Here is a 13,906-nt window from a genome sequence, read left to right on the forward strand (position 1 = left end):
GAAAAAGGACTGAAGCCCAGAGGGCCAACAGAAAGAATGGAAACAGGCGACCTCAGGAAGAAGGAGATTGGGAGGACCCTCCAGAATGTACCAGAGACTCTCAGGACTCAAAGTGGGGGACCCTAGATGAAATTCCCTACAATGGGGAGAGAGAACTTGTTGGCCTCCAACAGAAAGATAGGGCATCAAGTGACCCATAATTCTTCCCGCCTGAAAGAAATGCAGGGATGGAAATGGAGAAGAGCCTGAGGAAAAGAAAGTCCAGCAACAGCCCAAACTGGGATCCAGCTCAAGGGGAGATCCCAAGACCTGACACCATTACTGAAGCTATGGGGCGTTCACAAAAAGGGACCTATCATGACCGCTCTCCAAAAGACCTAACAAGCAGCTGAGTCCAATGCAGATACGTGCACCCAACCAATGAAGAGAAGCTGCTGACCCCTCTGGTTGAATTAGGGAAAAGCTGGAAGAAGCTGAGGAGGAGGGTGACCCTGTAGAAGGACCAGCAGTGTCAATTAACCTGGACCCCTGAGATCTCTCAGACACTGGATCACCAACCACGCAGCATACACCAGCTGATATACACAGCAGAGGACTCCAGGTCTGGGGTCAGTCAGAGAAGATGTACCTAACCCTTGAGACTGGAGACTCCAGGAAGTTTAGAGATCTGGTGGGGTAGGTGGGGTGGGGACATCCTCGTGGAGACAGGGAGCGGGGTGAGGTGTGGTGGGGGAGGTATAGAGTGTGGTGGACCAGGAGGGGAATAAAATCTGGAGAATAAAAATAATTAATTAATTAATTTTAAAAGATTTAAAGTTTCAAAAAAGATATAATTATTGCCATTGAAAATACCGTGTTCCTTAACAGTTATTTCAAAAGTAATTTCCTTTCACTTGGAAGGCAGCTCAAGGTTCCTTGTAAACAAGCGTATTGTCAAGTAACGTTTACAGACAGAGACCTTACCTTCCTCCTCATCTTGGGTGCTGCTTTCGGACCTCTCGTCATCTTCAGCCAAAAATAGATTGCCAACGCCCTTTTGTCAAAGTCGTTCAAAGATATAATGTTAAAATTATTATCAGTGGTGAGTTGCACAGTTAATAATCACTGTCTCAGAAACTCTCAATTGTCTATTTTTTAAAGTAATTACATTGAAACTAAAAGAAGCAAAATTGAAAACCTAAATTTTAGTAGAGTCTCATGGATATTTTCTAAGCACCATTAATCCTAGTGGGTCTCTGATTATAAAAATTGACAATGGAATTTCAGAGATAATGCCTGCATAGACATTGCCAATGTTCATAATTAAACAAGGAATTAGTTTCAGGGTATCAGTTATTTTCATTCCCCACAAAATTGCAGGGTTTTTTTTCAATCTGTCTATTATCAAATTATGACATGTGTGCCAGCTGTGCAGTGCCATTCCTCACAGTTCTAATGGTGTCAATCTTTTTAACATCGAAACAAGAAATGTGGAGCTGGTTCAAACAAAACTTCAAGGCAATACCTCCATTTTTAATTAAAGTATTAAACATTTGGGTACTTTTTTTTTTACTGACGAGAAAGTTAATTGCAAAAAAAAAAAAACTACTACTGTTGAATTTTTGTTAGGTTGCGATTAAGTCAAAACATAAACAGATCACCTGTGGGTTTTTATAAGCAAACTGAACTACAAAACCACAGCGATCTCTAATACAATGAAGGACATGGTTTTCACAGAGCACGAATAAAAGCTGCTTATTTCTACGCTCTGTGCTGTCTGTGCAATATGAGAATTAAGAGTCGTGAAGGTAACACGACTACTTTGGTGAGACCCACAACGTTCCGATCTAAGTGATGTGTAGATGTGGACCACTGCTCTCTCCGCTCACGCGCTCTCTTGACCTAGAGTTTGTCACGGCTCTTTTTTGTGTTTCTTTTTTTTTTTTTTTTTTTTTCTTTTTTTCAGAGCTGGGGACTGAACCCAGGGCCTTGCGTTTGCTAGGCAAGCACTCTACCACTGAGCTAAATCCCCAACCCCTTTTTTGTGTTTCCTTAAATGACATCGTAATCCTCAGTCTTAAAGATGGTTTCCTTGGGGCCCATGGGGGCCCACAGAGACTGAACTACCTACCAAAGAGCGTGCAGGGGCTGAACCTCGACCCCCTACATATTTATAGCAAACGCCCAGCTTGGTCTTCATGTGGGTCCTCTAACAACTGGAGTGGAGGCTCTCTGAACCATTTGCCTGCCTTTGGAACCCCTTCCCCGAAATGGACTGCCTACCTGGGACTCACTGGGAGAGGATGCTCTAAGATCTATGGCAACTGGATGTCCCAGGGTAGGGTGGTACACAAGGGTCCTTACCCTTGTCTGTGGAGAGGGGAAGGAATTTGTGGGGGCAGGACTTGGAAGACAGGAGGGACTAGGGGCCATGATCAGGAAGTAAAGTGAACAAGTGAATGAATTAATGAGTGAAAGCAAAAAGTTACAAAAAAGATCATTTCTGAGCAAGCATTTCGAGTCCTACTTTGACACACGCATTGAATACAACACTCATTATCGTTCTGTCTATTCATGTCAACTCTTAGTGAGGAATTCCACACATAATTTTCATTAATTCTTTTGACAGTCGTGCTCATAAACTATAGGATATAAACCCATCCGCTATGTTCAGTGTTCAACAGCTTAGTGCTTGATATTCTGGGTCTAGAAATTATTCAGCATAAAATGTCGGCAGGAAGCAAAGCACCATTCGCTGCATTTCAATAGCACGTCCTGCTAAAATCAATACAAGTTATAAATCCATATGGTGGCACGCACTTGGCTATAATTTCTACTACTTAATCACAAGTCTCAAAATAAGGTGTGACTTTTTAAATATCAAAAATAATGAAAAACATTCTAAGAATCTAAAAGCATAGTTTAACTTAACTTACACCGGTCTCCTTAAGCACTTAGGAGAGTGTTAAAACTGACAATTAGACATCAAGCCATTGGTTCTCCAAGACAAGGAGAGTGGTACTTTCATATGGTCCCATTTCATATGGTTCCATTGTACACTGTTTACTAAAGAAAATGCTCTTTAAAGGTTTAAATTCAAATATGTATGTACCTGTCTTTGGGTATTTCTGCTGCCACACCGCTCTTGTTCTCCTTCTGATACATTTGTAGTTGGTTCTGCTGTAATATAATTAGTTTTAAAGCGATTTTTTAAGGTTTTATAAAAATGGGTTTTACAACCCATCCCAATGGATACACCTACAAAAGAGTCTCACAGCTAAAGCTCAGGGAACACCACTGCAGGAGGGATGGGAAGATGCTAACAGCCAGAGGACCATGGCCTCTGCTGTGAGACTGTGCCTTGTCGTCAGACGCCACACCAACACGGCCGCCTAAAACATGAGCTGGCAGTGTCTCCTCGGTTCTCCTTATATTATAGCATGATACACCTGTCACTAACTCTCTGCTAAACATTTACACACTCATGTTTTTCTGTCCTGTGCAGGACTCTTTAGTGTGCTTAGGCCACTGGGCCATTATTTCTGAAAGTCTTTCTCTGAAGCATTTGCTTAAACATTATGAATTGCAAGGGTAAGCATTCAATAAATAATTATCGAGTAAAAATGATGTCAAGGTAGACTTAACAAAATTTAAGTCAAAATTTTTCATCAAGTTCAGGAGCAAAGGGGTCTGATATGTGAAGCCACATTTTAGACCTAACTGTAAGTCAGATTTAAATTTAGATTTAATTTAGATTGTAAGTTTAGATTTAAATGTAGTCAACGAAGTCTAAGGTGGCCCTAAGGAAAATAATACATTTTCATCTAGAGGAGGAGAACCATATCAAGGAAGACTATATATTTTGCACTGCGTTGTAGAAGAAGAAAATTAGCTTGTCAAAATCTGGACATGGTGGTTTTGGATGTTAGTGATAAAGTAAGGTTTTCATAGAACATGACATTGGTAAGTGTAACAACTGAGGAAAATGCCTAGCTAGTACTTACAGTGTTACTCTGATAAGGCAGAAAACAGCATCCAGTATGACTTCTTGGATTCCACGGGCTTTTCAGGGCTACTTATGAAAGTGCGCTCTTTTGTACTTAGTGGGATAGATATAGATATAGATATAGATATAGATATAGGTCCATGAGATTTGTGTACAACTAGAACCTGACAACGTCTACCATCTGTCTATACTATGTACTGAGGCTTCTGGTGTTGGTACATATCTTCATTTGTAAATATATATTTGAATTTTAAATTTTATCTTACTTTTGAGATTATAAGTACATTTCTCCTTTCACTTCCTCCAAAAGCTCTTGTATACTTGACCCTGTTCCCCTTCAATTTTATAGTCCCACTTCTCACTCATTAGTATTGCATGATATACATACATGAATATATTCAGTCTATATTTATGACTTGCATGCATGTTTTCAGGACTGACTCCACTTAGTACTAGAAAACCAATTGGTGTGCCCTACCCTCAGGAAAACCACCTCTCCTATTCGAGCTTTCCTGTTGCCTGTAGCTCTTTGTGTAGGGTCGAGACCTAATGTCTTTCCTCTGTTTAGTTTGACAGGTTCAGTGGTGTCATATTGTATTAGACATGTAATTAGTCATGATGTTATCTGTAAGAAACAAGATGTTGGCCACAAAATCCTGATTATACGAACTTTGTTTAATGTTAAATGTATGGCCATTTTCCTGACAGCCGTGGGAGGGGAGGCCCTTGGTCCTTCGGAGGCTTGATGCCCCACCTTTGGGGGATGCTGGAGTGGTGAGGTGGGGCAGTGGGTGGGGGAGCATTCTCATACAGGCAGAGGGCAGGGCAGTTGTGGGAAAGGGGCTGGTGGAGGAGTAACCGGGAAGTGGGATATCATTTGAGATGTAAACTAATGGAATAATTAATTTAAAAAGTGTATGGTCATTAATGATAAAACTGAAGTTGATAAGATAGTTTACTCTAAATGTAGGTGGAATATACATTAATAAGAATGACTACATGCAAATAGGAAAGAATAAAATGAGCCAACCTTGAACATAGGGAGTATTTTCAGGTATAGTCTATTAAATTATTAGAGAATAGGACAGAAAATGTTTTATTATTGAATGAGTATAAGCATAAATATGATGCCACAAAATTATGTTCTCATCATTCCGGGCATCAAATGAGATAGAAATGAACTGCGTATAGTGACTGGGTTATTTGTTCAATTTGTCTTTCTTTCTCTTTTACAAATTCCTGGCTCAGAAACAAATCAAGGAGCTATCAGAAGCGCCCTACTCTTTGTATGTACTCGGCCCATCAGAAAACATTATTATATGGTAGAGTTAAGAACAGCATGTGTGACCCTTGCTTCCAATCCTACAGGAATTTAAAATAATCTACACAAATGGATAAGTAGTAAATAAATAACATCCACAAGTGCACACGAGATAAGCACAGTAAGAAAAGATAGGTTAGGCACTGCAAAGATAGATCTGTGGTTTAAAGTGTTTGCTAATCCTGCCAGAGACTGGAGTTTGGTTTCCAGCACCCACAGCCATGGGGTAACATTAGATCCCAAGGATCAAATGTTCTTTTCTGATCGATCTCCATGGTCTCACACACACACACACACACACACGCACACATGCACACACACACATGCACATATAAGGAAACACTAATACACACAAAATAAAATAAGTTTTAAAAATAATATAAAATAGAAAAGAAGGTAAGTACATGAATTGGGATTTTGTGCCTGTGTGACCTCTTATTCAAGATCTTCTGTAATACATGACGACATTTCCCACGTGTTAGGAAATGATAGCTTATCAAGTTATGCTATATAAATTCTTGCTACAGACCTTCTACCGTGACAGGCTAAAGGCACTGAAATTAATCAGTACATAAATTGGTAGATACAGATAATCTAAAGACTGCATGTCCAAGTTCAACCAACGAGTGTAGTTGGTGCTTATCATGTGCTGAGGAATATGTTATGCACATTCTGGATTGCCCCATCCTTCTGGTTTCAAAGGAAGTACCTGGTACAACATCCCAGACAGCTGAACACATGTGTGAAACCCTGCAACCCCACTCCAGCAACGCACAAACTTTGGAAAGCTTGGTCTTTCCTAGCTGACCCTAAGTAATCTCTGACGACCATGGTGGGTGAGGAACTGAGAGTGTTGCTAAGACTTAAAACTAATCTCTAGTCCCTAAACCATAGTTTATAATTTCTGAATATTTTTAAGCTAGGAAATAATCTTTACAATATTCTCATTATTTACACCAGACCCTTCAATGAAATTATAGGAACAAATGCATAGAAATGGGAAGGAAATTGTCTGAAATATTTTCAACTACACAGTTTATAAATTATGGCAAAATTCACCTGTGAGGAAGGATTTTGCAGGCTTTGTTGCTGATACTTTGTTTGGAGAAGAATCTTCTTCAGTTGTAGGCTGTGTGGACTTAGAAAGAAGATACGATAACTCATATGTCTCATGCAATGAAGTCAATGATTCAAGACAAAAATATTAGACGGATTACCTTCCACGGGAGTTGTTGTTCCGAGGAATCTAGAATGCCAAAGAGACATAGGATCAATTGTGCACAGATATGATAGAATCTACTGTACTTTCGTGTAAGATTAGTATTAAAAAGCAGTCGTCATGCTTGTCTTTTGAAGTGGTTACTTTAAATTTTGATCTTGATAGGATTTTAGTTTGCTTGCTCTGTCTTAATGTAGTTACAAATACTGGTACAAATCCCCTTAAAACCCATTTCTGTAGCATGACGCATAAGTGTTTTCTTATTAAGGAAAGTTTTCTGAATTGATAGGGTTAGACATTCACTTACAGATCATGGCCCATGGGAACATTTCATATCTGCATACGCACGCATGCGTGTTGTTCTGAGGACTGCATTTCTGTATTTTGCTTCTCTGGTTTACACATCCTAAATATATCAGTTTACCATTCGGGAGGCATGAGGCTAAGCTACAAATAATTCACAAGAAGTGCTAAAATAGAGCTGTCCAAAGAAAAACTACAGGTTTCATTTTAATATTTGAATGTGATAACAGTCTCTCATTTTTTATCACCTGCTTTAAGTTTACATTTTCCTTCCACATTATGACAATGCGCATAATTTTTGTCAAAGTATATTCCATATTAGTAGCCTTTAAACTTTCCTCTTACGTCCTTTTGAAGGTCAACGTTCCTTTCCTGTGACTGCATTTGTACAATTATGAGATAAGCCTTCTTGAAATACTTAGATACAATGGAATTATTAAACCACACACCGCGCAGAATTATGTCTGCCCTCACTGTGTTCCTTTCCCTTTGACTTGTAACCTACTCAGAACCAAGAGCAACATTTAGGCTTTCCCTCACTTCTCTTGTGTTGTAAACTGTTACACAGTAGAGCCTTTTAGTTCCTTAAAGAGGAGCCGATGTAAATGTGCTTTGAATATGAAATGTTCCTCATAGGCTTGTGTTTTTAAACGCTTAGGAGACACAGTTTTTTGAACGATTATCAACCATTTAGCAAGGGGAGCCTTGCTAGAGGAAGGCTTTGAGGTTTTGTAGCCGGGCCTCACTTGCCAATCTCTCTCTCCTCCCATCAGGATTAGCCCAGGGTTTGCCTGTTTCCATGTCACTCTCACTGTGATTTGCTCCAGCCCTCAGGAATTAGAAGCCAAAACAAATCCTTTTTCCCTTGTTCTCATTGGGATACTTCATCTCAATAACAGAAAAGAAACTAATGCAGTATTGGTACCGAGAGTGAGTTCATTGCTGTGGTGAACCTATGTGATTTGGGGGGTTGGGAGATGGCTGTTGTCTTGTGGGGGAAATGGGGATGATTTTTTAACTTAAGGAAGGAAAAGTCATTGAATATTGTAAACGGAGCCTAATATGCTCTTCTAGTAAAACTCAGAAGACAGTAATACTGAGAAGAACTTGACCCATGGGTTTTTGGTTTTGGGGGGTTTTTTGTTTGTTCGTTTGTTTGTTTTTAGGTGAATGAGGACTCTATCAGAAACTGGGATAGAGGTCATTTGTGTGACACCTTGGCAAAGAGTTTATCTGCATTCTGCCAGTATCCTGAGAATTTTCATGAGGCTAAACTAAAAAGTAATAGACTAATTTCTATTACCTCAAGACAGTACAACTTCGGGATTGTGGCATGGTTGCTACTCTTACACATGTCTCTAAGAAAGATGCCAGTAAGTGAAGCACGACAAACCTTAAAAACATGTTTATTTTGGAAAGGAAAAGAGCACAAAAAATCTCTATGGTTGTAGACCAGTGGGTGAAGTGGGAGGGAGGGAGAGGGAGGGAAAGAAAGGAGAAACAAACAAACAAATAAGAAAAAGAAGATTACAATTGTTAAAGATGTTAGAGTCCTCTAAAAGAAGCCTTATATGAAGCCAGGCTAATTTCAAACTTACAGTGATCCCTCCCGCCTCTGCTCTCTTGAGTGCTGGGATTACAGCCCTGTACCACCATGTCAAGTTCAAATAAAATGTTCTATAAAATGGAATGGTTACCTTCCTCTTGGCCCTCTTCAGAATTTTCTCGACTTTCATCATTAGCCATGGATAAATACTCAATGTCTTGTGGTTGAGGTCGTCTCAAGGCGGCCTGCTAAAATTAGCAGCAGTGATGAGTTACCGAGAGATTGTCTCTTTCCTATCTGTTACTGCTGTAAGGACGTTATATACAATACAACTGGCAAGCAGTGAAAATCAAGAAGAGGAACAAATAAATCCCTTACATGTGCATTCCAAATACAGACTATGTTGTATTTTCTTAGGATCTCTGACTGTATAAACCATCCAGGGAAGTCCAAAGAGCAGTCAGGGACAGAGGGTAGTCAAGGTGCATACGCGAATGAACAATTAGTTTCTGAATACCTAAATGTTATGTATTCCTCAGGAACTTTGAGGACCTTTACAATATTTGGTTTTTAATCCATTAGGGGAATTTGCAATAGCACTGTGCTAAATGTTTAAAGCATTTCCAAGGGCTTAAGTGTCTAAAAAGAAAAGAAATATAAGAGGCTTCAAAGTGCATGATGTTAAATACAAACAAAGTTAGAGGCTCCCTTTGGGATTAAAGACAAATATTTTATAACAAATTTTTTCTATGAAAATAATGTTATATAAAATGGTGAAAATGTGAAAAAAAAGTTTAGGATATATTTGAGTACCTTGCAAATACTTGTAAATGCCGTTTGCATTAAAGAAAATATAAAAATATAGCAAGCATTAATTAAGAGTAGAGGCATAAAAACATTTCTTCCAAGAGCATGAAACAAGCCAGGTTCTTATTTACACATCTCGCTTTTGACATATTGTAAGCTGCCAGGTGACCATGGCAACAGTACCACTTCTTCATGCTTCCTGGCCAGTCCAGAATCTTGAGTCCCAGTTGGGTTACAGGTGTGACCCACTGTTGTCTGTCTTTCTCACGTTCTCTGATGTCATTCCCCATGACCCCTTCTTTGTCCTTTTGTTGGCAACCTCACGGTTACATCACAAAGATTATATTGGAATGAATTTTTCCCTGTCATCACCACACCCAACCTTAATGCAAACCCGCCCAGCTTAACACTGCACGATCTCTTCACGTAAAACTTCCATGGCATTTTCCCTGATATTTGTTGTTTTGCTCTTAAGACTACTGCCTTCCACCATACTCCTATCCCCCACCCCCTACCCTTATCTAATAGCCTGGCACTTACTTAATGCTGGATAATTTCAAATCGTTTAAAGTCCAAATAATTGAAAGCTATTCAAAGAGGCACTAGTAGCTACATTACAGCAGCTTGAGGCCTTTGATGGCTTTGTATAAATTAGAAAAGCCATAGAGTATGTGCTCCATGAGTTATCCTGACTCCCAGGATAGTTTAATGCCAAGAAAGTCAGTGGGTAACATGTTCATCATACGCAGTTCTAACGCACTGTAGAGGACAGCACAGGTTCCAGTCCCGAAGGTGCGGTTGACTCTTAGCACGCACTGGTGCTGCTCACTTCTTTTCTACCACAATGGATACTGAAATAGAGACCCAAAGGAAGACTTGAAGCTTAAAGCTTTGAAATACACGTGTGTTTCAAATGTGAGTTAAAGGCGACTTTTGAGTAACCGGGGAGGATAGTACATGAACATGAAATAAATTCAGGAACGGACACAGTGACATCATTCATAATGTTGCCTGTTAAGTCAAGAGCATCACAGCTGATCCCTCTGTTTAACACGTAAGGAGCTTCTAGGGCTGGGATGCAAAAATAATGAAGAAAGTGTGGAATTAAATCCAAAGGTAAGGTTTTACTACAGCTGTGTAACTACTTATAAGGTACTATATGCTGCAAAAATTCTGATAGCACAATTAAACCATAATAAAAGTTTTAAAATCAAATGTTAAATTGTGGACTTTTGATTCTCAAGAGCAGCCTGAAGGAATTTGACATGAACAGTAGTATAGCATATCATGTACCAAAAAAAATGAAATTATCTTAAGCAGAAATTTAAATGTAAATATTTATGTACCATTCTCTGATTGTTCTCCTGGTCATCAAGGCGTTTTTGATCTTCCTCTGATGTCGCTTTTACTGCTGATTCTGCTGACAGATCCATACAGTTTATTAAAATACAAGACTTTTTGAATAATAATCCATGTGCCTGCAGAATATTCAGGATAATATTAAGTCTCTTAATCTTAACTTAAGGGACTCAGTGGTTCAAGGCTAGCCTGGTCTACAAAGTGATTTCCAGGACAGTCAGGGCTGTTACAGAGAAACCCTGTTTCTAAACTTTTTTTTTTTTTCAAAAGAAAGAGAAAAAAAAGAAACAAACAAAAAAACCTATAAATGTGGGTACAGAATCTGTTACTGGCGTGAGTAAAAATTTGAGGGATGTAGCTTAGAAGGTAGAAAGATATAAAATACTGTAATGTTTACTTAGAAATTTGTTGAATAAATGAACTCACGAGCAAATAGTAAAGAAATGGCTTTAACACACCTCGGCTTTTGAGACTACAAGAGGAAACACAATCCCTGTAGACTCTGCATTATGATACCAAATGATATGTGAAATAAATTAAATAAGATGATTAATTACCATTCTGTCTTACGCATCTTGTAATTCTGCTACAACTCTTTACAGGCTCATCTGAAAAGGATATAATGGAGTGTCTTTGAACTTACAGATGTGGTATAAGAATAGATGTGTGAAGCCTTAGTTAGGCTTTGTATAATAAATACTGAATCAATTAGATAATATGGATAACATGAATAGAGTTCCTAATGACTATTTTAGGAAACATTCAGCCATTTTCTCTAACATGGAATATTAATTCTACACATATGCAAAAACCGGGGAAGATATTTTAGCATGTTGTATATTACATTAGTTCCTACTGCACTCCTGTTGCCACAATTAAAGAAACTGAGAGGAGAGTGAATTAAAAATACAAACTGTTTGAAGAAGAGAGTGTGTTAAAATAAAAGAAAACATAATTTGAATTTTAATAAGCAGTAACTTGTAATTTAGTTCATACCCTAAATGTATGCTCCCTCAAAAAATATTTTCCTCAGTCTTCTAAGTAGCTGGCTTTTCAAGCATATACTATATTACAAACAACAATTCTGTTTTCAAGCTATGTAAATATCATTGAACTTTTATACCTAGTACAACTATTCTGTAAAATAGCAAAATGACCATATTAGTATACCAAAACACAAATGGGGAAATGTCTGTGTTAGAGTTAAAACTTTGAAAATATTATTTTAAGTAACTAAATAACTTCTTCTAAACGAGTTTATCCATTTTTCAGTAGCTATTTCCTTCAAGTAAAAATTTACCATAAGTCCAAAATTAGTACAATCATTATAAAGCTAACCTCAAAGAATATTCTTGACAGTAATTCTTTATGAAAATGTGGTAAAGCTTGTCATGTTTACATATTATTAAGTATAATTTTGTCCCTTAAGCAAAGTCCATCCATCAAATTTGGAGAGCAGGGAAGTCAAAATCAAAAAGACTATGTAGATTTCATGATTTCGAATCACTTTTCCTACATATCTCAGTATTGTAAAATTTACCTGCACAGTATGATTTTACTTGCTTTGCTGGTGGTGCTTCCCTTGGGAAAGAATCTCTCTCTTCAATGGGAATCTATACAGGTTTTAAAAGAAGATACTCAATTACTATTGTGTGTTTCAAACACTATGATTTTAATAACCCAGAATAATACATAAACTTATTACCTTCAGTTGAACACATCCCTTAGGACAGTCTAAAAACACCAGAGATACATAGTTAATAATATGTAAACATGACAAAGTACCACACTTTCATAAAGAATTATGCTCAAAACTATTCTTTATGGTTAGCTTTATAATGATTTTACTAATTTTGGAATTGTGGCAAATTTTTACTTTCTGTTTTTGGAATGAAATATCTACTGAAAACTGATAAACCTCATAATTTTCATTAAACTTGACAATTTTCAAATTAACATTATGGGCTCAGTGGATATTTATTTTAAAAATCTATGTGCTTTCATTAAGGTGGCATTTCTAATGGGTGAAGAATAAAATGTTTCTATAATTTCAGAATGAAATCAGGAAACCAGAATAATATTCCAATGGTCAAAACTGAATATACTATAGGACTAAGTGCATTTTCAGCAATAGAATACTTTCCAGTCATTCAGTTTAGTGTTCCATGAGAGTTCATCATGTTCTTCCCTTTATATCTAAGTTGTAAGCAGTCACCACTTTTCAGAGAGATGTGAATATCACTTCTTTTTCAAGACTGTTTCTGAATTTATCTCCATGGTCATTCACTTGTAGAATGATAGCACTTAAAAATTGCTATTTCTACTCCCACAAATGTTATATTTTTGTATTTGCATGTTAGATTCATAACTGTAGCAAAATTACAGTTATAAAGTAGCAGTGAAAGTCATTTTGTGGTTGGGGTCACCAAACGTGAAGAACTGTATTAAAGGGTTGCAGAATTAGGAAGTTTGTGAACACAGTTTTAAGTAAACCATATGCATGCAGTGTTGAGGAATGTGGCAGGAACTTCTAGCTGTCTGATAAGATATAGTCTTCCCTCCCTCCACTGCAACTGAATTGTACCAAGTCCCAAGGCTTCCATGGTGGCTAATCTTGGTTGTTGACTTGACAACATCTGGAATCAACTAAAACCCAACCTGCTGCCCATGCCTGTGGAAGGTTTTCCTAATCAGATTACTAGAGGTAGAAAGATCCACTCTATACCTGTGTCACGCCTTCACGTATCAGCCCACGTAAAAGGACATTGAAAGAAGGAATTGTTTGGCTTTTGTCTGTTGGTGCTCACTCTTGCTGGCAAGTTCATCTTTCCTGTTGTTGAGGTATTCCTTCATCTATGTTAAAGCCTACTTCTTCCGGATTCCAACACAGACCAAAGATCACTGATGGTCTAGGGATCCAGCACCAAACTGTGGGACTTCTAAGACATCCAGCCTTATGGAGTCAACAACCTCGAGATTCTCTGCCTTTCCCTCATGAGACAGTTAAGATTGAACTACCCAAACTATAGTCTGTCTAATAAATTCCCTTTTAATGCGTAAAAAGAATTTTTCTTGGATTGTAATTTTTAATTTTGGGGGAAATTTCTTTTTTAATTTATATTTTTATTTTTATACTCAAGATTTTATTCCCCTCCCAGTATACCCTCCTACTGTTTCACATCCCATACCTCCTCCCTGCCCCCTATCATTTTACTCCCTTTCTCTCCCTCTCCAAATTCTGTCTCTAGTTTCTCTCAAATGCACATACATATTTGCAACTTTAGTCCATTTAGTATTTCATATATGTAGATGTGTTTAGAGCTGACAAGTTGGGACAGGACAACATATCAGAGAGCCTGTCCTTGG

This window comes from Rattus rattus, chromosome 13 (assembly GCF_011064425.1).
Source record: "Rattus rattus isolate New Zealand chromosome 13, Rrattus_CSIRO_v1, whole genome shotgun sequence".
Taxonomy (NCBI): domain Eukaryota; kingdom Metazoa; phylum Chordata; class Mammalia; order Rodentia; family Muridae; genus Rattus; species Rattus rattus.